Source organism: Puma concolor, chromosome E4 (genome assembly GCF_028749965.1).
Source record: "Puma concolor isolate L17-30 chromosome E4, mPumCon1.1.hap2, whole genome shotgun sequence".
NCBI classification, from domain to species: Eukaryota; Metazoa; Chordata; class Mammalia; order Carnivora; family Felidae; genus Puma; species Puma concolor.
The window spans coordinates 47,261,152-47,287,193 of record NC_141683.1 but is presented as its reverse complement, the minus strand read 5'-3'; the positions used below and the strand labels follow the sequence as shown (position 1 = coordinate 47,287,193).

Here is a 26,042-nt window from a genome sequence, read left to right as displayed (position 1 = left end):
ACCCATTATAAAAATAAAAACTTCCATGTATCCTTCTATAATCTGCTATGTGACACTAAGGCTGGGACTGCAAATCATGTGTCTGCTTTACCTTCCGATTCTCTATCGGTTTCCACCAATCATGGCTATAGAGAAAAGACTAGGAGTCAGGCTTCTTCCTGCTTTCTTTCTCTTCGTATCACTGTTGTCTTAGCAATGGCCCTCCAGGCTGGGATGGACAATTGGGCTTGGTCTCCTGTTTAATTTCAGTATTCTTAGAACTAACCTGAATGGTTCACTCTTAGAGATGCAGATACCAGCACTAACTGGAAAGTCCTTCCAGCACCTGCTGGGAAGCAGCCAGACAGACCCCTTCCCCTTCCCTCTGTTACCTCCCCCAAACTCTCTCCAGTCCTGAGCTCCAGCTCCTCTGGGCTATAAATATAGGACTTCATGAGAGACTGGATGTAGGGGTACGATACAATCAAGACAAGCTTAAGATTCTGGTCTGGTGAGGTAGTGGCTTCTTGTAATTACTCCTTCTTTGTTACTTCAATGTCACCCTTTGGTTTTTCAGAGAGTAAGGGTGGATGCCAATGTAACCAATTCCTCATGTTAAATTCTCAGTGTTGAAATGCCCAACATAGTTTCTGTTTTCCTGGCTGGACCCTTACTTACACACCAGTTACCCAGAGAAATTTTCTTTGGGTGTCTAAAAGAATCAGTTGAACTAGCTTTATCCACATAGATTTAATCATTAGCAAATATTAATTGGGCCCCTTAACATGTAGGCACAAAATATTAGGAAAATGATGAGACCTATAATCCAGGTGTGGCTGTCTGGGAACTATCTCCTCATTTGACCACTGAGCTCCAGCTACACTGGCCTTCTTTCAGTTTCTCAGATGCTTCAGGTTGTTCTCCAGCTAAGAGTCCCCACACACGCTGCTCCCATTGCCTTCCTGACTCTCTCATTCCTGAAACTCCTTGTGACATTAACCTGATTCATATCTATCCCTTTTTCTAATTTAAATTATCACTTCCTCAGGAGGACCTTCCCAAACCCTCCAGAGGAAGTCAGACATGCTCATAGGACCCTGTACTTTTTTTTTTTTTTTTTTTTTATATGAAATTTATTGTCAAATTGGTTTCCATACAACACCCAGTGCTCATCCCAAAAGGTGCCCTCCTCAGTACCCATCACCCACCCTCTCCTCCCTCCCACCCCCCATCAACCCTTAGTTTGTTCTCAGTTCTCAACAGTCTCTTATGCTTTGGCTCTCTCCCACTCTAACCTCTTTTTTTTTTTTTTTTTTTGTTCCCCTCCCCCATGGGTTTCTCTTAAGTTTCTCAGGATCCACATAAGAGTGAAACCATATGGTATCTGTCTTTCTCTGTATGGCTTATTTCACTTAGCACCACACTCTCCAGTTCCATCCACGTTGCTACAAAAGGCCATATTTCATTTTTTCTCATTGCCACGTAGTACTCCATTGTGTATATAAACCACAATTTCTTTATCCATTCATCAGTTGATGGACATTTAGGCTCTTTCCATAATTTGGCTATTGTTGAGAGTGCTGCTATGAACATTGGGGTACAAGTGCCCCTATGCATCAGTACTCCTGTGTCCCTTGGATAAATTCCTAGCAGTGCTATTGCTGGGTCATAGGGTAGGTCTATTTTTAATTTTCTGAGGAACCTCCACACTGCTTTCCAGAGCGGCTGCACCAATTTGCATTCCCACCAACAGTGCAAGAGGGTTCCCGTTTCTCCACATCCTCTCCAGCATCTATAGTCTCCTGATTTGTTCATTTTGGCCACTCTGACTGGCGTGAGGTGATATCTGAGTGTGGTTTTGATTTGTATTTCCCTGATAAGGAGCGACGCTGAACATCTTTTCATGTGCCTGTTGGCCATCCGGATGTCTTCTTTAGAGAAGTGTCTATTCATGTTTTCTGCCCATTTCTTCACTGGGTTATTTGCTTTTCGGGTGTGGAGTTTGGTGAGCTCTTTATAGATTTTGGATACTAGCCCTTTGTCCGATATGTCATTTGCAAATATCTTTTCCCATTCCGTTGGTTGCCTTTTAGTTTTGTTGGTTGTTTCCTTTGCTGTGCAGAAGCTTTTTATCTTCATAAGGTCCCAGCAATTCACTTTTGCTTTTAATTCCCTTGCCTTTGGGGATGTGTCGAGGAAGAGATTGCTACGGCTGAGGTCAGAGAGGTCTTTTCCTGCTTTCTCCTCTAAGGTTTTGATGGTTTCCTGTCTCACATTCAGGTCCTTTATCCATTTTGAGTTTATTTTTGTGAATGGTGTGAGAAAGTGGTCTAGTTTCAACCTTCTGCATGTTGCTGTCCAGTTCTCCCAGCACCATTTGTTAAAGAGACTGTCTTTTTTCCATTGGATGTTCTTTCCTGCTTTGTCAAAGATGAGTTGGCCATACGTTTGTGGGTCTAGTTCTGGGGTTTCTATTCTATTCCATTGGTCTATGTGTCTGTTTTTGTGCCAATACCATGCTGTCTTGATGATGACAGCTTTGTAGTAGAGGCTAAAGTCTGGGATTGTGATGCCTCCTGTTTTGGTCTTCTTCTTCAAAATTACTTTGGCTATTCGGGGCCTTTTGTGGTTCCATATGAATTTTAGGATTGCTTGTTCTAGTTTCGAGAAGAATGCTGGTGCAATTTTGATTGGGATTGCATTGAATGTGTAGATAGCTTTGGGTAGTATTGACATTTTGATAATATTTATTCTTCCAATCCATGAGCAGGGAATGTCTTTCCATTTCTTTAAATCTTCTTCAATTACCTTCATAAGCTTTCTATAGTTTTCAGCATACAGATCCTTTACATCTTTGGTTAGATTTATTCCTAGGTATTTTATGCTTCTTGGTGCAATTGTGAATGGGATCAGTTTCTTTATTTGTCTTTCTGTTGCTTCATTGTTAGTGTATAAGAATGCAACTGATTTCTGTACATTGATTTTGTATCCTGCAACTTTGCTGAATTCATGTATCAGTTCTAGCAGACTTTTGGTGGAGTCTATCGGATTTTCCATGTATAATATCATGTCATCTGCAAAGAGCGAAAGCTTGACTTCATCTTTGCCAATTTTGACGCCTTTGATTTCCTTTTGTTGTCTGATTGCTGTTGCTAGAACTTCCAGCACTATGTTAAATAACAGCGGTGAGAGTGGGCATCCCTGTCGTGTTCCTGATCTCAGGGAAAAAGCTCTCAGTTTTTCCCCGTTGAGGATGATGTTAGCTGTGGGCTTTTCATAAATGGCTTTTATGATCTTTAAGTATGTTCCTTCTATCCCGACTTTCTCAAGAGTTTTTATTAAGAAAGGGTGCTGGATTTTGTCGAAGGCCTTTTCTGCATCGATTGACAGGATCATATGGTTTTTCTCCTTTTTTTTGTTAATGTGATGTATCACGTTGATTGATTTGCGAATGTTGAACCAGCCCTGCATCCCAGGAATGAATCCCACTTGATCATGGTGAATAATTCTTTTTATATGCCGTTGAATTCGATTTGCTAGTATCTTATTGAGAATTTTTGCATCCATATTCATCAGGGATATTGGCCTGTAGTTCTCTTTTTTTACTGGGTCTCTGTCGGCTTTAGGAATCAAAGTAATACTGGCTTCATAGAATGAGTCTGGAAGTTTTCCTTCCCTTTCTATTTCTTGGAATAGCTTGAGAAGGATAGGTATTATCTCTGCTTTAAACGTCTGGTAGAACTCCCCTGGGAAGCCATCTGGTCCTGGACTCTTATTTGTTGGGAGATTTTTGATAACCGATTCAATTTCTTCGCTGGTGATGGGTCTGTTCAAGCTTTCTATTTCCTCCTGGTTGAGTTTTGGAAGAGTGTGGGTGTTCAGGAATTTGTCCATTTCTTCCAGGTTGTCCAATTTGTTGGCATATAATTTTTCATAGTATTCCCTGATAATTGTTTGTATCTCTGAGGGATTGGTTGTAATAATTCCATTTTCATTCATGATTTTATTTATTTGGGTCATCTCCCTTTTCTTTTTGAGAAGCCTGGCTAGAGGTTTGTCAATTTTGTTTATTTTTTCAAAAAACCAACTCTTGGTTTCGTTGATCTGCTCTACAGTTTTTTTAGATTCTATATTGTTTATTTCTGCTCTGATCTTTATTATTTCTCTTCTTCTGCTGGGTTTAGGCTGCCTTTGCTGTTCTGCTTCTATTTCCTTTAGGTGTGCTGTTAGATTTTGTATTTGGGATTTTTCTTGTTTCTTGAGATAGGCCTGGATTGCAATGTATTTTCCTCTCAGGACTGCCTTTGCTGCGTCCCAAAGCGTTTGGATTGTTGTATTTTCATTTTTGTTTGTTTCCATATATTTTTTAATTTCTTCTCTAATTGCCTGGTTGACCCACTCATTCGTTAGTAGGGTGTTCTTTAACCTCCATGCTTTTGGAGGTTTTCCAGACTTTTTTCTGTGGTTGATTTCAAGCTTCATAGCATTGTGGTCTGAAAGTATGCATGGTATGATTTCAATTCTTGTAAACTTATGAAGGGCTGTTTTGTGACCCAGTATATGATCTATCTTGGAGAATGTTCCATGTGCACTCGAGAAGAAAGTATATTCTCTTGCTTTGGGATGCAGAGTTCTAAATATATCTGTCAAGTCCATCTGATCCAATGTCTCATTCAGGGCCCTTGTTTCTTTATTGACCGTGTGTCTAGTTGATCTATCCATTTCTGTAAGTGGGGTGTTAAAGTCCCCTGCAATTACCACATTCTTATCAATAAGGTTGCTTATGTTTATGAGTAATTGTTTTATATATTTGGGCGCTCCGGTATTCGGTGCATAGACATTTATAATTGTTAGCTCTTCCTGATGGATAGACCCTGTCACTATTATATAATGTCCTTCTTCATCTCTTGTTACAGCCTTTAATTTAAAGTCTAGTTTGTCTGATATAAGGATGGCCACTCCAGCTTTCTTTTGGCTTCCAGTAGCATGATAAATAGATCTCCATCCCCTCACTCTCAATCTAAAGGTGTCCTCAGGTCTAAAATGAGTCTCTTGTAGACAGCAAATAGATGGGTCTTGTTTTTTTATCCATTCTGATACCCTAAGTCTTTTGGTTGGCGCATTTAATCCATTTACATTCAGTGTTATTATAGAAAGGTATGGGTTTAGAGTCATTGTGATGTCTGTATGTTTTATGCTTGTAGTGATGTCTCTGGTACTTTGTCTCACAGGGTCCCCCTTAGGATCTCTTGTAGGGCTGGTTTAGTGGTGACAAATTCCTTCAGTTTTTGTTTGTTTGGGAAGACCTTTATCTCTCCTTCTATTCTAAATGACAGACTTGCTGGATAAAGGATTCTCGGCTGCATATTTTTTCTGTCTAGCACACTGAAAATCTCGTGCCAATTCTTTCTGGCCTGCCAAGTTTCAAAAGAGAGATCAGTCACGAGTCTTATAGGTCTCCCTTTATATGTGAGGGCACGTTTACCCCTTGCTGCTTTCAGAATTTTCTCTTTATCCTTGTATTTTGCCAGTTTCACTATGATATGTCGTGCAGAAGATCGATTCAAGTTACGTCTGAAGGGAGTTCTCTGTGCCTCTTGGATTTCAATGCCTTTTTCCTTCCCCAGTTCAGGGAAGTTCTCAGCTATTATTTCTTCAAGTACCCCTTCAGCACCTTTCCCTCTCTCTTCCTCCTCTGGGATACCAATAATGCGTATATTATTTCTTTTTAGTGTATCACTTAGTTCTCTAATTTTCCCCTCGTACTCCTGGATTTTTTTATCTCTCTTTTTCTCAGCTTCCTCTTTTTCCATAACTTTATCTTCTAGTTCACCTATTCTCTCCTCTGCCTCTTCAATCCGAGCTGTGGTGGTTTCCATTTTGTTATGCATTTCGTTTAAAGCGTTTTTCAGCTCCTCGTGACTGTTCCTTAGTCCCTTGATCTCTGTAGCAAGAGATTCTCTGCTGTCCGCTATACTGTTTTCAAGCCCAGCGATTAATTTTATGACTATTATTCTAAATTCACTTTCTGTTATATTATTTAAATCCTTTTTGATCAGCTCATTAGCTGTTGTTATTTCCTGGAGATTCTTCTGAGGGGAATTCTTCCGCTTGGTCATTTTGGATAGTCCCTGGCGTGGTGAGGACCTGCAGGGCACTTCCCCTGTGCTGTGGTGTATAACTGGAGTTCGTGGGCGGAGCCGCAGTCAGACCTGATGTCTGCCCCCAGCCCACCGCTGTGTCCACAGTCAGACTGGTGCGTGCCTTCTCTTCCCCTCTCCTATGGGCGGGATTCACTGTGGGGTGGGGTGGCCTGTCTGGGCTACTTGCAGACTGCCAGGCTTGTGATGCTGGGGATCTGGCGTCTTAGCTGGGGTGGGTAGGCAAGGTGCACAGGGGCAAGAGGGGCAGGCTTAGCTTGCTTCTCCTTAGGTGATCCTCTTCAGGAGGGGCCCTGTGGCAGCAGGAGGGAGTCAGATCCGCTGCCGGAGGTTTGGCTCCGCAGAAGCGCAGAGTTGGGTGTTTGCGCACGGAGCGAGCAAGTTCCCTGGCAGGAACTGGTTCTCTTTGGGATTTTGGCTGGGGGATGGGCGGGGGAGATGGCGCTGGCGAGCGCCTTTGTTCCCCACCAAACTGAGCTCTGTCGTCCGGGGGCTCAGCAGCTCTCCTTCCCTTTGTCCTCCAGCCTTCCCGCTTTCCGAGCAGAGCTGTTAACTTATGACCTCCCAGACGCTAAGTCGCGCTTGCTGTCGGAACACAGTCCGTCAGGCCCCTCCGCTTTTTGCAAGCCAGACTCGGGGGCTCTGCTTGGCCGGCGAGCCGCCCCTCCGCCCCGGCTCCCTCCCGCCAGTCCGTGGAGCGCGCACCGCCTCGCCGCCCTTCCTACCCTCTTCCGTGGGCCTCTCGTCTGCGCTTGGCTCCGGCGACTCCGTTCTGCTAATCCTCTGGTGGTTTTCTGGGTTATTTAGGCAGGTGTAGGTGGAATCTAAGTGATCGGCAGGACACGCGGTGAGCCCAGCGTCCTCCTACGCCGCCATCTTCCCTCTCTCTCGACCCTGTACTTCTTAAAAGAGTAGAATTTAGGGGCGCCTGGGTGGCGCAGTCGGTTAAGCGTCCGACTTCAGCCAGGTCACGATCTCGCGGTCCGTGAGTTCGAGCCCCGCGTCGGGCTCTGGGCTGATGGCTCAGAGCCTGGAGCCTGTTTCCGATTCTGTGTCTCCCTCTCTTTCTGCCCCTCCCCTGTTCATGCTCTGTCTCTCTCTGTCCCAAAAATAAATAAACGTTGAAAAAAAAAAAAACGAGTAGAATTTAGATAAATAATTGAGTAATGAGTTATTAAGGACTAGGATGTAAATTCTATTAAGGCAGAAACCATTTCTGTAGAATATTGCCTGTTTTTGTAACTATTTCTCCAGTTCTTCTAATTGCAGAGGAGTTAAATAACAATAAGAATACAAAAGATACAAATTATTGGACACCAGCTACAGACACCGTATTAAACACATTTCATGTACTATTTCATTTAGCCATCCCAACAGCCTCAAAATATGGATACTATTGTCATACCAAACAGAGAAGCCACCCAAGGCCTAGAAATGGCAAGTGGCTCGAACAAAGTAATATAGCCAACCAATGACAGAGCCAGAACTCCAGGCACTCTTATTCCAGAGCCTGTACCTGGAATAAATGAGTGAGCAAAAGTACAAAGCTGATTGCTTAATTGGAAAGACAAAGCTTATAATTAACAGAGAGGCAGCACAAGTTGAGTTGGAAAAGCAACACAAAACAAAACAGCGCAGATATTCTGGGATACCAGAACACAAAGGGCAGATCCCCAAAGCAGAGATGATGAATGTTTCACAGAGTGGCTGGGATTTCAGCAGGACCTTGAAGGTAAGGCTGTACTAGATAAGTAGAAAGAAGGGCCTCTAAAGCAGAGTAAACAGCCCAAGAAAATGTCCTTCAACTCCTTCACCTTTAGATAACCTTTCAAAGCAAAAACAAAAAAAAACAAAAAAAAACCAAAAAACTATTGGAAAAATTATAAGATGTATTTTTTTTTAGGATCAAGGCTTTTAAGACTCATTTCCCAGCAGTCAAAACTAAGCAGAGTTACCAATTTCTTATAAAACACATCTAATTCAAAAAGGGCAATCACAAAGAACACTGGAACACAGGGATGTAAGCCAAGGTGTAGTTGGGCAAGTGGCAGACTGCGTCAGAGGGCACCAGAACATGATGCCTACTATTGGCCACTGCAGATATACTGGAACAAAGCCACACACACACACACACACACACACACACACACACACACACACACTGGCAGAGTAGCATTGGTGCTACAGAGCCAGGCAGGAAATCTGGGTTCCAAAACTGACACTGAGCTGGAACCCAGTATTCTCTGGATAAAGCCAAGAATAAAAGGAAGGATGCAGGATTCAACTAATAAAATCTTCAAAGCCAGAACCCAAATAAGTCACTTACAGAAATGGGTCAGGAAGTGGAGCTGGTACTATTAGCAAAGCATAGACAGAGGCAAGTTATGTTGAAGGAATGGCTTATAGAAAAATGGGAAACTGGAAGGAGCAAAAGACACCTGGATTCAGGCTGATTTTTTTACTTCACTTAGGCATAGTAGGAAGTTCAACATTAACATGATCCTTTTATGGGCTCTTGCTCAAATAAATCGAGCTGGATTTCTCTCCTTGTAACCCACCAGGGTTTTGATACCTATCCCTTTGCAAATGATAAAATTGGCATACCTTGGGAAAGAAAATATCTATTTTTGTTTGGTTTTGTTTTCTTTATCTTATTTAGTTTTATTATTTAATGTTGTTAAATTTTTATAAAGAGTTTCATTTTGATATTCTGTTAAAAATACTTTAGATGTCGATATATGAAATAAATGAATGGAATAAATATATTGAAAATAATTGGATGGAATTGACATATGTATATATTTTTGTAAAAATGAAATTATACACTATATAATTGTTGTTTTTAAAACCGTTTTTCCACTGAGCAATATGTTTGGACTTCCCTAACAATAAATGTAGTTCTTCATCATTTATCATACATTTTCAAAATAGGAGTATTGAGGTGCAGGGGAGTAAAACAACTAGTCAAAACTCCAAAAGAGAGGATTTAAAAAAAGCATTCACTAAACATCATTTTTTATGTAACACAACACAAAAGAACTTAAAACCAATGTGGGCCTAGATCAATAGGAACTTACTGTAAACAGAAAAACCAACAGAAATTACAAAGTCCAGAAATAATAAAGTCTTGAAAACATTCTGAAAGTGATTTAATAGTGTACAGAGCAGTTCTGCAGAAACCATGTGATTTTTCAAAACAATCCAATTAGCTAAATCAGCTACCTGAATACTGATTAATGTTGACAAATGTCTCCCATTCTACTGTATCATCTCTACCTACATAAAAATTTTTGCTTCATTCCTCTGCTCTTCAGTCACAACAAAACTTATTGTTTTCAGAACTTGCTGTCTCCACTTCTTCATCCAAATACTGATTGACTCTTCGTTCCAGTATATATTCCAACCTTATTCTATTGGCCTCCACTTTGCTATATCCAGTAGAGACTCTTCTGTCCCCATCTTTCTAAACCTTCCAACAGCATTTCATACATGCTACTACCTCCTGAAAACTTTAACTTCTCTTGGCTCCCATGGCACTATTTCTCCTAGATTTCCTTTACCATTGCTAACTGCTTTTTCTTATTTTCTTTTGCTAAATTCTACCCGTTTTTCTTAGTGTTTATGTGCATTGGGATTTTTTTTCTGACCATCAGCTCTTCCCTATACTTTTGCCTTAGTTACCTCATCTAATCCAATGGTTTTAAAAGATACCCACACTCTGATGACTACCAAAGTTGTGTCTCCAGCCCTAGCCAAACCACCCCTTGAGATCCAGACTCATTTTCAACTGCCTCCTGGACAACTCCATTGGGATGCATAATAGAATTTCAAATTCAACAAATCTAAAATAATACTAACAACAACAACAACAACAGAAAAATCTAAGTATTCCTCTAGTTTTTCTTACACCAGTAAATTTTATCCCATTGCTCATCCCATTGCTCAAGCCAAACCTCCAGAATGCTACTGGATTCTTCTCTTTCCATCACCCTCTCATACCTAGTCTCTCCAAGTCTTGGAGAAATTCTAACTCCTTAATAACTCCTTAGTAGTTTCTAGATTTGTCCACCTATTCTGTATTTACTGCTAGCACTCCACTTCAAGAAGTGTGTCTGAAGGTCAGACTATGAAGATTCTCCACTTACTAGCTGCATGACCTTGGGCAAGTTACTTCTCTGTGCTTCAGTTTCCTTATCTATAAAATGGTCTATCTTATAAGATTGATATGGTTGTGAAAAGTAATCAGTCAACATATGTAAATGGCTAACAACAGAAACTGGAGTTTTTAGGTTATGATCAGAACTCCTATTTTAGTTTAAGTTGAAAAAAATCAACACTCTTCTAAAGAACCTGACAGAATGCAGAGTCTACAAAGAATATTGTCCACATGTCCAGGATACAACCCCCCCCATAATTACTTTATACACAAAGAAACAGAAAAAATATGAACCAAATTCAAAAGAAAAGACAATCAGTGGAGACTAACCCTAAAAATGATTCAGATGTTCAAATTAGCAGACAAAGACTTCAACAGAGCAGATATAGCTATGCACAATATAATAAAGAAAAATATATACATAATGAAAAACAGAAAGAAAATTTGGCAGAGAAACATAAACTATAACAAATAACCAAAAGAAATTATAGAACTAAAAAAATACAAACCGAAAATTTTAAAAATTCACTAGATGGGATTAACAGACTGGAGATGACAGCAGAAAATGAATTTGAAGAGAGATCAATAGATTATCCAACCCGAATAACAGAAAAAAGTTGAAAAACATTTACAGAGACTTAGAGACTTGTGGGATAATATCAATAAGTCTCATAAAGTGTCTCAAAAGGAGAGGAGAAAAAGACTGAAAACCTATCAATTAGTCATTTAAGTTTATGCATTTCAAATACGTATGTTTTTATGACAAAAGAAAAAAGGCATTAAAAAAATACAGATTGCTAGTTAATTATATTCATGCTGCAGTGTTTAGGAGTGAAGCGTGCTGATGCCTGTCCTTACTTTGAAATGCATAAAAAAAAAATAAGATGGCCTGATAGTGGAATAATTAGAGGGATGTATATACAACAAAGCAAGAATAGTAAAAGGTTAAGTCTAGAATCTTGGTGGTGGGAATTTGTGTAAAACTTTTTAAAGCTTTCTGTATTTTTATAACAAAATGATATAAAATTATAAATTGAGTAATATCTTTTCAGTGGGTTTTTTTTTTGTCTAAAACTTACCCAAAATATATAATTTAAAAATGCTTACAAGAGTATAAGTGCTATAGATGCATTATTATTTGAGTCACTTTTATCCTTCCCGGACAACTGTCATAGCCTCTTTGCTAATCTGTCCTCACTTTCTCCCTCTCCAATTCTTTCTTCATTCGGTAGCTAGAATGACATTGTAAAAATGTAAATCTGGGCATGCTGATTTCCTTTCTTAAAATTCATTTATGGCTTCTGTTGCTCTTAGAATAAAATTAAATCTCCTTAGAGGCTTCAAGGTCTAATTCCATGGAGCACCTGTTACCTGACCTACCAAACCCTTTCCCATGGGCAGGCTTTGTTTGCACATGCTGTCCCTTCTGCCTGTAATGTTCTTCCCCCAACTCTCAAGTGGTTGATCAATTCTTATTCTTTAGGTACATCTCATCAACTTTTTTTATTTCCTTCATAACACTCAGCACAATTTTATTATCTAGTTTTTTTATTTATTTGCTTATTGTTTGTATCCTCAGCTAGAGCTTGATAAAGGTAGAGATTTTCCACGCTTGTTCACTGTAGCTTCCTGGGGCCTGAAGCGGGCTCTGATTAGACATTAAGTATTTTGCCTAATACCTCAAAGTTACTAAGTTGCAGGGCAAGGGTTAAACCCCAGTTGTTCTGTGAGTTCTTTCATGATACCAAATAGGTAGAGAGAAACTAGACTGCATGATTCTATCCTCCTGGAGTTTCTCATCTAGGAAGGAAAAGATCAAATGCACAGAGTAACAGTTGGTTCCAAGATCCAGAAAAATTCCCCACTTCATTCTCCTCACATCTTTTTCCTTGAGAATCCATGCTCATCATCAATAAGGATTCATCATGTCACCTTATCTACTACATGGAGTCTGCCACTAAATCCCATGTTATTTTGCCTCCTGTGTATCTTCATTCTCACTACCGCTACACCAGCCCAGGCTACCTCTGTCCTTTGTCAAGACTACTATGGCAAAGTGGTCCTCCAGCCTTGCCTCCATTCTCTAGGCTGCAGCCAAGATAATCCTGTGAAGGAGAAATCTAATCATGTGGCTTCCCCACTCCAAACCCCACAACAGGAACAAGTCCAGTCTCATTAACATTTCCTTCAAAGCTCCTCAGAAGAGGTTGGTAAGACACCTCCCTACCTCTCCAAGTCCATCTTCCTGTTACTCTTTTCCCTGACCAATATTTCAGTTCCCCTGAGACCCCATTGCCCTCTTTCCTTCTTGGCTATTTCTCCTGCCCAGGAAACTACTCCACCTGCTCTTTAGCTAACTTCTTCTCACTCTGCCTTCAGGTTCCAGCTCACACATCACTTCTTCTATGAGAGCTTCTCTGACACCTTCCCCCCACCTCACTACCACATCATGTGTTTTACTGTATATCCCATGGCTCTTTGCTGATCTATTGTAAGCTCTCTGGAGTCAAGCCTATCTATCTGGTTTTCACCATTATATGTCCAATAGCTTGTATACACTAAATGCTTAGTAAATATTTATTGGATGGATGGACAGATGGGTAGATCATAGTACTTGGAAAAGCTTCCCCCAAATAACCATACAAACTCTCTTAAATAAAATAAGCTGGATTATTCCATTTATAGACAGGAAACCATAGTCAAAAGGCAGAGGCCTATTAGTGCCAGGCATTGGGGGACAGAGGGGCATTCTGTCTTTATGGCTATAGTGTTCTATCCATAGAATGGTTAGCCAGCTTGTTTTAGTTAAGAGAGTTTATTGGACTATTTTGGAGAACTGATCCTTGAAGCAAGCATGTATAGATATTCTAGTGATGTTTCAAGTGACATTAAAAATTCAGAAAGATAAAAGTCTAGGGACCAGAAACATAAAATGTATTTCAAATGCTCCCATAGAGTAGCTATACTAATTCAGTACCAGGTATACTAGCATGCTATTATTTATAAAAGATTGATTTTATTTAGGGTGTATTAAATTACACAGCTTTTGCTGTGCTTTTCATAGTCCCCAGAATTCTGACTCAGTTTGTCCCTTAACTGGCTCTCATCAAAGCAGAGAGTTACCAGGATTGATGGAAGAGATCTGCAGAGAGCAATGTTGTGATCAACAGTGTAATCACTTAAAAAAGAGAAAAGAAAGAATAGTACAATACAAACTCCCATTCTTAGAAGAGCTATTTCTGGGGGGCTAGGGGGCTCAATTGATTAAGTGGCTGACTTCAGCTCAAGTCATAATCTCACAGTCCGTGGGTTCGAGCCCCGCATCGGGCTCTGTGCTGACAGCTCAGAGCTTGGAGCCTGCTTCGGATTCTGTGTCTCCCTCTCTCTCTGCCCCTCCCTTGCTCTCTGTCTCTGTCTCTCTCGCAAAAATAAATAAACATTAAAAAAATTTAAGAAGAGCTATTTCTGAGTCTTTCTTCCCTGACACCAAAAATAAATAAATAAATAAATAAATAAATAATCATAATGCAGTTAGATTTAAGTGTCTTGTTCTTAAGAACATATATTAGTCTCTTGTCACGATTGTGCTCCCAAACGACAAAAATTTCTGTAGAAGTACAAGCGGTGGCAATTCCCAAACTTGTATTAAGTGAACAGTGAGCTCCCTGATGATCTCTTCAAGCAAAGCCCTTAATGGAAAACATGCATTTAATATTTACTTTCCAGGGAGTTGTAAAGGTACCACAAAAAAACTACAATCCCCTCTAATCTTTGCATAACTATCAGGCTTCTGGAATTATTAGACTTGTTCATTTTAAAAGTTTCACAGGATGTAGCACCAAGTTCTGCTCAAGGGCTAAGCATTATTTAACAGGCAGTGACTCTCAGTCCAGGAGTATAAGAAACACAGCTATTTTAAAGTTGCCTTTAATGTCCAAAGAGTACAAGAAAACACCCAGAAGAAAAATATCATTAATATTCAACTACTTTTCTGCCACATTTATTTTATCTGTAGGTGAGAATGCTGAGTGTTACATGAACATTTATCAGAGAGCTTATTTTCCTGACTGCCATCATGTGATGTGACAGGACTCAGGGTACAACCCGCTGCCATTGAGAAGCGAGAAGCACAGAGCAATGACCAGCTGAGGACACAGACCACTTGTTTCCTGGAGCATGCATGCTTCGTGCCTGCTGGCCATGTGAGAGGACAGCTGGGACAGGTAAGAGCTCTGACTGGGTCACATTTACTTGATACCAGCAGTAGAGAATGTCTGGCCCACTGGTCAGATCTAATTCCCAGTGTGCTTGACCTTTAAGTCAGCTCTGCCCAAAGAATTTCCCCTACTGGGCTTCTGTGTCTATGCTATTAGAGAAGAGACTAAACCAATAGTGAGTATACAGATAACTGCTTATATTTCAAATTATTTATAACTGAACTCCAGGTAAGTAGGGTACGGCAAAAACCAGTGCACCCATTTAACCCCTCTTCTCATTCCTTTCCACCTGGTCTCTCCCTCTTGCTTTATGACTGAGATTTTCATGCCCTGTCTTTGTGTGCCTTCCCCTCCATTTCTCTAGCCCCACCCTCTATTCCTGACTATCAGCCTACATTATTGCAAGTGTATGTTTAGGCAAATTTCTCAACATCGTGGAATCTCTGTTTCCTCATCCACAGAGTGGAGATAATAATATCATGTCTCAATGAATTTGTGCTGCAGAGTAATTATTACAGTGCTTAGTCAAATGGCACAGGGATCAAATTTTCCCCTAATCCAGTGCTTCTTCCTTGCAGACTGCCCCCAGTCCTGACCTATAGTTGGCAAGTCCAGCTGAATGCATAAAGACACACTCACTGAGCACTGGCCACACATCTGCATTGGAAGAAGGAGGGAGAAATCCAAGAATAAAAAAGAATGTACAAAGACATCCTAAATGTGGTACTGCAGATGATGAGGCTGATTCACCCTTGAGACATTTCATTTTACAAGCTGAGATTATGATAACAAGTGTGTACCAAGTTTCATGCTAAAACGTTATTCATGAGCCCGCCATTCTGCCATAATGATGGAAGACTAGACTTGTTCCAAATAGAGGAGTGAGCTACAGCCAACTTTTGATTGATGAAGGACAGCTGATCTGATTTGGAGCTCCTCTGGGGCTCCCGCAAGGCCACATTTCTGTCACATGCACCATTTTAATGTCAGCTTTCCTGCTTGGAGGCTGAGCCTGAAAAGGAGTCATAAATTACTTTCAATCATGCACATGCCGTAAGCTGGCTGGAGGAGATGGGATGTCAATCTTCCTCTTTTTGGGGGAGCAAGGGAGACCAAATGTACCCCAGAACTTCTTTTGCTTGTCTCCTCATTGCTCTTCCTGTATTCTTTGTATCCTCTGATTATAGCTGAGGAACTGGAGGTGCCACGAAAAAGGTGGAGCTTGGATGCAATAAGGGTAGCAAGACTATACGTGTCATTAAGGACTCAGCTTCCACACAATCCCTGATTTATTCATTCAATCAATCAGGCATTTCATAAGCATCTATTGTCTCTCCATGTATCCAGAAAACACTACATTCAAACCCATTCTAGGAAACTTTCTTTTGTTGGAATAATTCCCAACCATGGCTCTGTCTAAATTTCCTGCCGAGTTTTTGTTTTTTGGGTGGGTGGAGGGGAATACAAATTCCTGGGCCTAACTCTCCAAAGATCTGATTCAGTATTTCTAGAGGGGTTCTCAGCATCTGTACTCAGGTGTGCAGCCTAGCTCCCATTACCATCTGCCTCTCATGAGTGTTTTCCTCCAGCCATACTCTCTCTGGTCACAACCTTTGTCTATTCATATTAATCAATTTAGCTGATCCAATCAACTAAATCAGGACTTCTCTTTGCCCACAAAAAAATGTCCATTCGTTGGACAAATGATACAAGCCAGGAGTCAATTTCTCAATATATGCTACAGAGGGATGACAAGCTCTGGCCCTGCCTCATCTGTTTTAACAATGGTTTTCTGGAAACAATGGTCTCCACCTGGAATACACTAAAGGAGATTTTCAGACCAAGTATGGTGGTACTTTCGGGAAGACGTCCAAAGTCAAAGCAGTTTAGCTGCCACTTAACCTGATCCCAAGTACATCTGGCCCTACACCAGGCTCTCAATATTCAGAGGACTGGGGGATTTCTTTCCTCCACTTGGTAGAAGTAGCAGCCTAGAATGTGGGACTCTAAGCATAGAAACCTGAATCCTAGGACAGAATATGACCTCAGAAGACCCTAGAGAATCTGAAAAACAGATCAGCAACTCCCACATAATCAGGAGTTGGCAGAGAGCATTGGATAACTTTAGAAAGATGATTAGTTCGTGCTTGACTTAAATGTTCTGCCTAATTTTCATTATAGAGTTGACATATTTTAAGGTTGAGATTATTCATGCCAAAATCTTTTTCTTTCTTAATCTGGAATTGGCTACATTATTGTCTAACACATGTAATTCTTTATTATCTGATTCTGGAATGAACTACTGAGGGAAAAATCTATGTTATCTTGAGCCCAAGAGGTCTAAGTAAGTTGTGGATTTAAGACTTCCATGAACAAAATGTTTTAAGGTGATTTTTTTTTTCAAGGGGACTTCTGTTCCTGTGAATCCAGAAACCACCAGAGATACTGAGTTTGATATGCAGAGAATGAGCAATGAATAACAGCAGAATTTAATTCTTTAATTCTGATTGAAAAGAAAAAAGATGAAAGAGAAACACAAAATAGTATAGGCACTTGGATAGAAGATTTCAAGAGTTAGAAAGTAATAACCAAAAAAAATTCCTGTCAAACTAATTGGAACTTAAATGAGTTGGAAAGAATCGAACATGTCATTTTTGGTTTTCTTATACCACCCCACACTGCCCCAATCATTACAAGGCAGCAATGAAATAACTTGATTAAGTAAATAAGTTTTACATCACTGGCATATGATGCATTTTTGGTTAGTGAGTAACTGGCTAGATAATAAAATCAGAATGCAGGCATTTTAAAAGGCCAAATGCTTTTGGAAAGTAACCTGAGGGTATCTTTCCTGATTCCACTTGCATGCTTTACACTTCACCTGTTCCTCACTTGACTGTGATGTGATGGCATCACGAGGCTTAGATATGTCACAGGTTGCAAAATGGGGTTGGCCACTCAGACTACAGAGCTTGGAATCAGAGTTCCTGAGACAAAGCTCATTTCAAATGTCTGGCATTCTGAATGTCAGAACACTTAGAGATTAGATGGAAGGAAATGTGAATTTGAAAAAAAGGAAAGGAAAGTTTGAGGTCACAAATACAGAACACCAAATTTTATTTATTGTACAAAACTTATTCGCTTTCTTGCCTCTTTTGATCTTTCTCCCTTGACTCTTCTGCTTCTTGTATACATAAGCCCACATATGTATACTTATTTATATCTATATATATCCATACACATTCTTGTACTTATTTTCTTCTTTTATTGAAGTTATAAAAACTATTTTTGCTTATGTAGGAAGAGCATGAAACAGATAAAGTAACAAAATCACATTTTGTTGCAGGAAGAATATAGCCTGGGGACATTTATTAGATGGAGACCAGACTCAGATGCATTTCTCTGAGTAATGAGGGAAAGTCTTCCAGGCCACACTCGGCCAAGAATTTTTCCTCTCCTTCCTAATCCACATGGTCTATAAAACCACTCTCACTGAAGCTGCAGAAGACACTTTAACTAAAGAGGGAAGGAACAGAGAATTAAAGCACTTCCAATGAACTGGTTAACTGAATATATAAAATTGGAGGGGCTTCGCATGTCTAACATTTTTATGCATTTTCTTGGATCCATAAAAGTGAAAACAGGAGAATAAATAACTAGGGTGATCATAAAACAGCTAACTATGTTTGTGAAGCCAAGCAGAAAGTCTGAGCTTTAAACACTTGCAGATGGAAAAATCTAAAGCTCTGGGGCACTATGAACACTCTCATTCTATGCAGTGACCAGTTTGTCAGTGAACCAGCATGGAACAGAATGTGCTATGGAAACAGATGAGGCCCAAGTAGAAAAATGAAAATGTTAGAATCTCTAGACTTGGGGAGGATAGCTTCTAGCAAGGAGAGACCGGTAGTCAGAGCCAGACCTATGGCTTGTCCTCCTGAACTTGCTAGTTCACCCAGTCAGATACTGGTGTCCTTTGTTACCTCTGGGAGGACCTGCCTTTGGCTCTGTGAAACGCAAACCCTGCCAGTGGCTTCTCAAAGAACACTTGCCTGAGTCAGTTGCAGGGCTCCTGCAAAGTGGTGGGAATGTGATATTCCAGAAGTCCAGTTAAGTTGGTCAAGTATATATTTCTTTTTATAACATTGCCTGAGCAAAGTCAAATTCTGTTTACATATTTTCCTCTGAACTAGGCTATGATCTTTTGGGGAAAAACTACTGTGGTCTTACTCATTCATATATCCCAAATGCACATAGTAGATACTCAAAAAATATACACTGAATGAACAGATCAACCTGCAACTTAAAGAAGAAGGTGCCTTACAGTAAATTATTGATGGTCACGTATTCATTCTTAAATAAATTTTCTGCGTGCTCACCTCTTGTGCTAACTAACGAGGGATTACATAAATAAATAAAAAGCAACCCAGGTCCTCAAAAACTTACCTCTCAAGGGGAAGACAAAAACTATGATGGAATGGTGGGTGGAAAGAAGAGGGCAGGCTCGAAAGACAGTGGGGAGATCAAATCCATAGATCTTGGTGCCATTCATCACTTAGATGGACTAAATGGATGATAAGGAAATTAGGAGGAGAAGAACTCAGATTAGGAGAGATCTGAGAAAATCTAGTCTAAGAGCGAAAGTCATTTGAAAGAAAGGGGATAGCTGATACAGTGAAAACCCTAGAGGGCCCCTCTCCCTCCAAAATGAGACCTAAGGTACAAGACAGGGTAGGTAATAAGCTAAGTGCACCTCCAATAATGGTGAGTTTTCTGCATCTTAAAGCAGCCTAGTCCATTCTTGGCAACTCTGAGAAACTGACTTACCTACTTTGATATACCTGCTTACCACTGACCCTAGTTCCATCTATGAAAACCATGCTGAACAGGTTAAATTCCTCTTCCATATGACAGCCCTTCCAATGCATGCCCTCCTTTTCTTTTAACCAAGGTTCATATATGATTTCCAGACTTTTCACTACTTTTGTCATTGTCATGCTTTTAGATTGACTGACTGAAAAATGGAAACTCTAAGAGAACCTAAAATATAAGAAACCTAAAAAATACGGTTGGCAGGAATGGGTGGGGGGACATGGGTAATGGAAAAGGAAAAATTAATCACCTACATGTTAAGAACTAAATCAGGCCCTTTTTATATAAACTTAAATGCCACAGGGATCTGCACTTAATTCTATGGCGCCTTATTCTCCTCTTCCAGTTCATTTCCCGTTTACTTTCTTATAGCATTCCCTTTTGTGAGGTCAGTCATCTTGTGATTAAAATACATTAATTCTATTTTGCTTTTCCTTTTCTTTTGTACTAAAATATTTATTAAAATAATGTGTAATGGCAATGGGATGAGATAAGTGTTTCATAGTCTTTTAGAAATAAAATATACTTAAATGTGAGGCCACGGGCAATGATGAGCTGGCTCTATCTTTGGACATCTTAAGTCATCCAAACATTTCCTTTGTAGCAAATTGTAAAGAAAAAAAATGTGAATATTATACTATGTCATATGACTACAGTTATTGGTATACACTGAAGGTAAAGGAAGGAAGAGGTATAAACTTAATTTTTTGTTACATAAGTAATTAGTCTCATGGTTTATAAAATAAGGAAAGAAACTGCTCAATCAAGGAAGAAACAATTTCTTCTAAACATTAGGATCTATTTAGAAATTATGTCTTCCAATTGGACTTTCATATGACTTCCAACATTTCAAGTCACATATCTCTTAACATATTCCTTTTTCATAGGTTGGTTAGCTTTGAACGAGGTTCAATTTCCCCCTTTTTCACTGTAAAATCATTCACCTTGCAATGCAACTTTCACTGCATCTTCTCACATTCATAAGTAGAAACTTTATGTTCACATTTGATAAATGGAAACCCCGAATTTCAGAATCAAAAGCAATAGTGTCCAAACCAACATCATCTTTCCTGCCTTGAAGTCCTCTTCTATATGTATACACATTGGGAAAGAGCTAAAAAGAATTTTAAAAGACTTCATTCATTAACATTTTAGGATCTTTTTTTCTCATAGGGAGCTTTAGCATTACCATGCACCACAACTCACTCCTTCTCTCCTAAAGCAAAACCTAGCGTAAATTGGACAAACCCAAAAGACAAGGTTTTCATTTCCTGCAGCCCCTGTAGTCTGTAGCAGTGGTGTCGATCACTGGGCAATATATGCAAACTTCTGACTGATTATGTTTTCAAATCTGTTTAAAATTCCATCCATGAGTTTGTATATAGCAAAGATGAGATCGTCTGTCTGTTTAATGAAACACTCCCCCTCCCCAATGCATATAGCATATTTTGAGAATACAGTGTTAGCCTGGACTTGCTTCAAAAAGGAAATTTTACTCCTACTTCTGCCGTACCTCTCAACATATTATCCCTCTATATTATACAATAATACATCAATTAATACATAGCATTTTTCATACAGTGCAGGCTTATAACTTTCAGCTGGGTTGTGGTTCATTTTATTGTGTACTTTCTTCTCCATGGCACCAGACAAGCTTTGTTTTTATGGTATTAAAAAAACCAAAAGAGCTACTGTCAAACATTATATAAGGAAATGGTTTCCTTGACAACCATAACCACAAGCAAGTTGTTTGAACTTCTTCCTCATTGCCTGGATTGTTTAGTTGCTAAAATACTTGAAAACATGTTGATGCATTCAGGTACTAAACACCTGAATTTGTAGAACAAGCTAGAAGCAGGAAGCAGAGCAGGTGATAAATGGTGCAAACAGGTGTAAAGAGTTAAACACTAATCATTTTCAAATATTAGAGTTCAGCCTCCTGACATAGTCTTTAAAAGGACAAATGTTGAAGGTTTGATATTTAAGATCCAAAATAAATGACTACCCCAAGGACAGAATTAAAAAAAAAAAAGAGTAGCTAGAAATGCCAAAGAAGTGAAAAATATTGCTTAACATAGAAAGTGGCATTTTGGTTTTAATAGGTGCCAAACACTAATTCCAGAATAGGAAAGAGATCTGTTTCATGGTTATCAATAGAACAACAGAAATTTGGTCAAAAGTGCTCCTAAGAATATGGCTGTGGACAAAATTAGACACAAAGTGTGGAGTATCAATAAAATGGTTCCTCAAAAATTGCAACGGTAAAGGAAATGTCTCATGGCTGATAGGGCTCAAAGGATCTCTATCTCTGAGAAACCTGTCAAATAAAACTATTTTCCCAAGTATCAATTTTTCATGAATAACATGGCAATATACAGCTTGCATGGATTATAAAAACACTAGATTGATGGGGGGTGGGAGGGGGGGAGAGTGGGTAATGGGCATTGAGGAGGGCACCTGTTGGGATGAGCACTGGGTGTTGTATGGGAACCAATCTGACAATAAATTTCATATTAAAAAAAAGAACACTAGAAATCTCAAGAGGACATTGTGCGCAATGTGATTAGCAACCCAAGATAAAATTACTAATGGGATTATACAATTTTAGAACATAGTATAATAAAAATGAGTTTTACTCCCCCCCCAAAGAAAAACATTACTAATTTGGGGATGTATTCAGACTGGCTGATAACAGAGTAATTGGACTGAAATAAATGACGTAAACAATCACGTTTGTGTTCATGTGTGTTTATTAAGAAACAATCGTGCAAAAATATGGGCCTAGAAATTTCATTAAGGAAAGTAACAGAAACTCTATAAGGAATTGGAGTTCTAGGTCACCCAGATTGATTGAGCAGCAGGTGAAGACAGAGTTTTACTTAAAAGCTCTAAGAGTCTGTGAATTTAGAACTAAGGTGGGGGGTGGTAGCAGCAGGAAGGTAGGTAGGAAGGAAGAAAAGGATGGATGGACAGAAAGGTGGAGGGAGAGAAGAAAGAGAGACAGACAATAGAGAGATCTGGTCAAAACATAGGCCAAGCTGCTCAGTATTGGGAACATTCAACAGTATTCTAAGAACCAAAGCAAAAGTCAAAAAGTAAGTTAAGCAGAGATCCCAGTTACCATTCCGAGGTGAATTTTAGAACAGTGTCAAAATGAAGCCAAAGAGATGTACCTGAAGCCTAGTCATAAAAGGACCGCAATTCCCCATGGACCCAGAGAATTCAAGAAGAGCTTAACTTTTTTTGCATACTTGGATTCTTATACTGTTCAAAAGGTAGAGAATGTTGGGGTTCTTCCATTTATCCATGTGTTGGAACAGAATCAGAGTTGTAAGGAGGGCTTTGGCATGGCCACTAACACTCCTTGGCTCACCCGCAAATAAAGGGCCTCTATGCAGGTGGCATCCATGTTTGAATTCTCAACATATTCCTGAAGAATTCTATCCCATGAGTTCTAGACATAATAGGCCACATAGCAGAGTGAATTCCAGGAGGTATTTGTCAGGCCGAATCTCATCAAACTGCTTGCTTTCAATACTTCAGATGCTTATTGGGAACCATCATTATGCAGAATTGTCTGAAGGATAGAAAATCCAGACATTCCTTTGCATACTTTATAATCTATTGTTGGAATGATCCAAGCCAGGAGAGATCTTCATATCTAGCATGCCTCATTTAGTTCTTCCCATCTTCTGATAACTTTTATTTTTCTTTTAAAATATATACATCTACACTTCATTTTGTTTTGTAAAAAATTTAAGATAGATGGGTGCCTGGGTGGCTCAGTTGGTTAAGCGTCTGACTCTTGATTTCAGCTCAGGTCATGATCTCACAGTCGTGAGATCGAGCCCTGCCTTGGGCTCTATGCTGGGCATAGAGCCTGCTTGGGATTCTCTCTCTCTCCCTCTCTCATGGTGTCCCTCTCTCTCTCTCTCTCCCCCCAAATAAATAAATAAACATAAAAAATTTTAAGATAGAACTTTTTGTTGAATTGAGCTATGAAGCTACAATGTTAGGCTTTGAGAAACATTATAGGAAACACTTCTCTGAAACTATCAAGGTACTATTGAGAATGTTGCTCATTATATTTCAAAGAATCCTTATGTAGACCCACTGAAAAACTGCCCTCTTACCTTGTTACAAAAAAGCATTGTGCTTCTCTTCTGTCACTTGCTTCTTATTTTATGGACACTGACTCATGTAACCAAACATGTTTCTCTCTGGGCACAGAGCCAATTTATGGCCTTTGTCCGTCCATCCATCAGAGAACTTCTCAGTATGCATTTTGTGAAAATAATCCTGGATTCTTTATTTCCCTACCTCTATTTTTCTGTGCATTCAAATATTCCCATTTAAAAAAATTTTCTGGAATGTTAGTATATTGTTCCCTGAGTAAAAGTACAATGAGTTCAGGGCAGCACCTCTCCTGCTCATAGCTGGAGAGAAGCAAGTATATCAAACTAAGGCTGGACAAAAATCCTACCCATTTAGATCCAGGAAGAAATTTCTCCTTGTAGAGAAAAAGTACACTAAAATCAGACCGCCACCACCTGTCAGACCACCTCATCCATGGAGTGAAGGTTGGGGCATGTAACTTTTAGGGAGTGCATTCTGGAGTATCATATAATATCACCCAATTCTCCTATACATTCATAAAATAAAATACTCAGTACTTTTTTTCAATGGAAATAAGAAACTAGAGTTCATTACTAGAAAGAAAAGTTTAGTTATCTCTTGTATAAGATAGAAACAGCCTACTCCCCTGAAGGACAGTACTGGCTTCCTCTATGAGCTTTGTAAGTGCCTAGACAGGCCTGTCCTTGTAGCAGAAGAAACTAAATGGAAGACTCTATCAGAAACCTTACAGCAAGAATTCTTCTGGAATTCTTGGAGGAACCACTCCTTATTATCCACCTGGAATGGACCCAGATTGTTCAAATTTCCTATGGCTCCACACAAGGACCCACGCTCACTGTCTGACACTCTGACTTGGCCATTACCTTCAGCCTCTCTACCTAACTCTGCTCTGGCCCTTTCCTTGATCCACTATTTGTGTTCACTGTCCCCAGGGCTGTATACTTGGCAACCAAGTTGCTAGGAGAACCCACCCTTCCCGTGGCCACAGCTACTCCCCTGAGCTAAAGTGAACAACTCATCCTCATTTTAAAACTGAAAATCTCACATCCCTGGAAACGCCTCAGCCCCAGGCAAACAGGGATGGGTGGTCACTCCACTCACAGCCAAGTGAAGGCAGAATCACAATCTTAATTTTATTCCTTAATTACTATATGACTTTTTAAAGAGACAGCATTGTGGGCAAATATCACAGAACTACGTTATCTAAGTGTGTATAAGCCATATGGCAATACCCATAGCGAACTTTAAATCTCATTCCCTTCCCCTGGCACCTCTCATGTCTCAGAAATGCCTCTGCTGTCTTTTATCACTGTATGCTCAGATAGTAGAATTTTTAAGATTGGCCAAAGAAAATGAGATTAAGAAAGTATATCTGCTGTCTAAAAACAAACAATGAATTCTAAACCCAAATAAAAGTAATTTTAGGATGATCCAATTTGATCACATCTACAGCTCTCTCCTCCCTGTTCAGCGTAAATAACAAAAGCTGCCTATGAATCTATCTCAGAAGACAAAAGGAAAAACAAAACTCTCTGTTCAGGGCATCCCAATTTTACAAACCAGGAGGTGACCAAATTTCCAAGACATCACTGCCATAACTCCTGCTCAATGGGAAGGAGACTCTAGAAGCATGAATGGTCAGTACACATAATATGACTCACACAACACTAATTAGTCACTGATCCTTCACACATTTCTCAAATCCCCCAATCTCAGAAAATGTGTGTACGCAGACTCTTGTTTACATTCTGGGCTCAGTTGTTAGTTTTTGAGCAACCAACAGAGCAACCTCTCCACATGTTCATTATGGTCCTTTCTAATAAAGAATATTTCCTTGGGGCGCCTGGGTGGCGCAGTCGGTTAAGCGTCCGACTTCAGCCAGGTCACGATCTCGCGGTCCGGGAGTTCGAGCCCCGCGTCGGGCTCTGGGCTGATGGCTCAGAGCCTGGAGCCTGTTTCCGATTCTGTGTCTCCCTCTCTCTCTGCCCCTCCCCCGTTCATGCTCTGTCTCTCTCTGTCCCAAAAATAAATAAACGTTGAAAAAATTATAAGAAAAAAAAAGAACATTTCCTTATACTGTTTAAATAAAAAGAAATGAATGCATCAGCATTTCAAAGCTCTGACCTTTAAGTTTCTGTACTCGTTGATGTATTGAAGAAAAGATATATAGAGTGTCCATTAGAATTGAGAGTCAGATTAACTCAACGGAGCATACATACAATTGTGCATCTAATTCTGGAGGTAGTATAATCATTCTGTCCTATATGATGGGTGCGTGGATAGATTTTAGAATTTTGAAAGTCTCAAATTAAGCTTCTAGTTTATTCCTCTAAGTCTCCATGACTTTAAATAAAAATGATTTCTTATATCTTCTCTGTAAGACTTGGGTATAAAACTCTCCAGCAGGAAAACATCCTCAGAGCTAGATATATCTTATAATTGATTATGTGCCTACACTATCTGAATATGGGAGACCAAAGCTTATGCTGCTTTAAAATAACAATAGGGAAATTGATTTCC

The 26,042-nt window shown here is 39.7% G+C and overlaps 1 protein-coding gene and 1 long non-coding RNA gene across 6 annotated transcripts in view; one reads left to right on the top strand and one right to left on the bottom strand.

The window, feature by feature from the left end:
• Positions 1–26,042, bottom strand: part of LOC147572642 (uncharacterized) — a 319,037-nt gene that overhangs the window by 104,953 nt on the left and 188,042 nt on the right. The gene's annotated exons all lie outside the window — the stretch shown is intronic.
• LOC147572643 (uncharacterized) overlaps positions 14,254–26,042 on the top strand; it is a 46,051-nt gene continuing 34,262 nt past the window's right edge. For 4 of the 5 annotated variants that reach the window (XR_015246216.1, XR_015246215.1, XR_015246219.1 and 1 more), the window contains exon 1: positions 14,254–14,519. This is a non-coding gene — a long non-coding RNA (uncharacterized LOC147572643). The remainder of the gene's footprint in view (positions 14,520–26,042) is intronic. The other variant, XR_015246218.1, reaches the window with a different exon arrangement.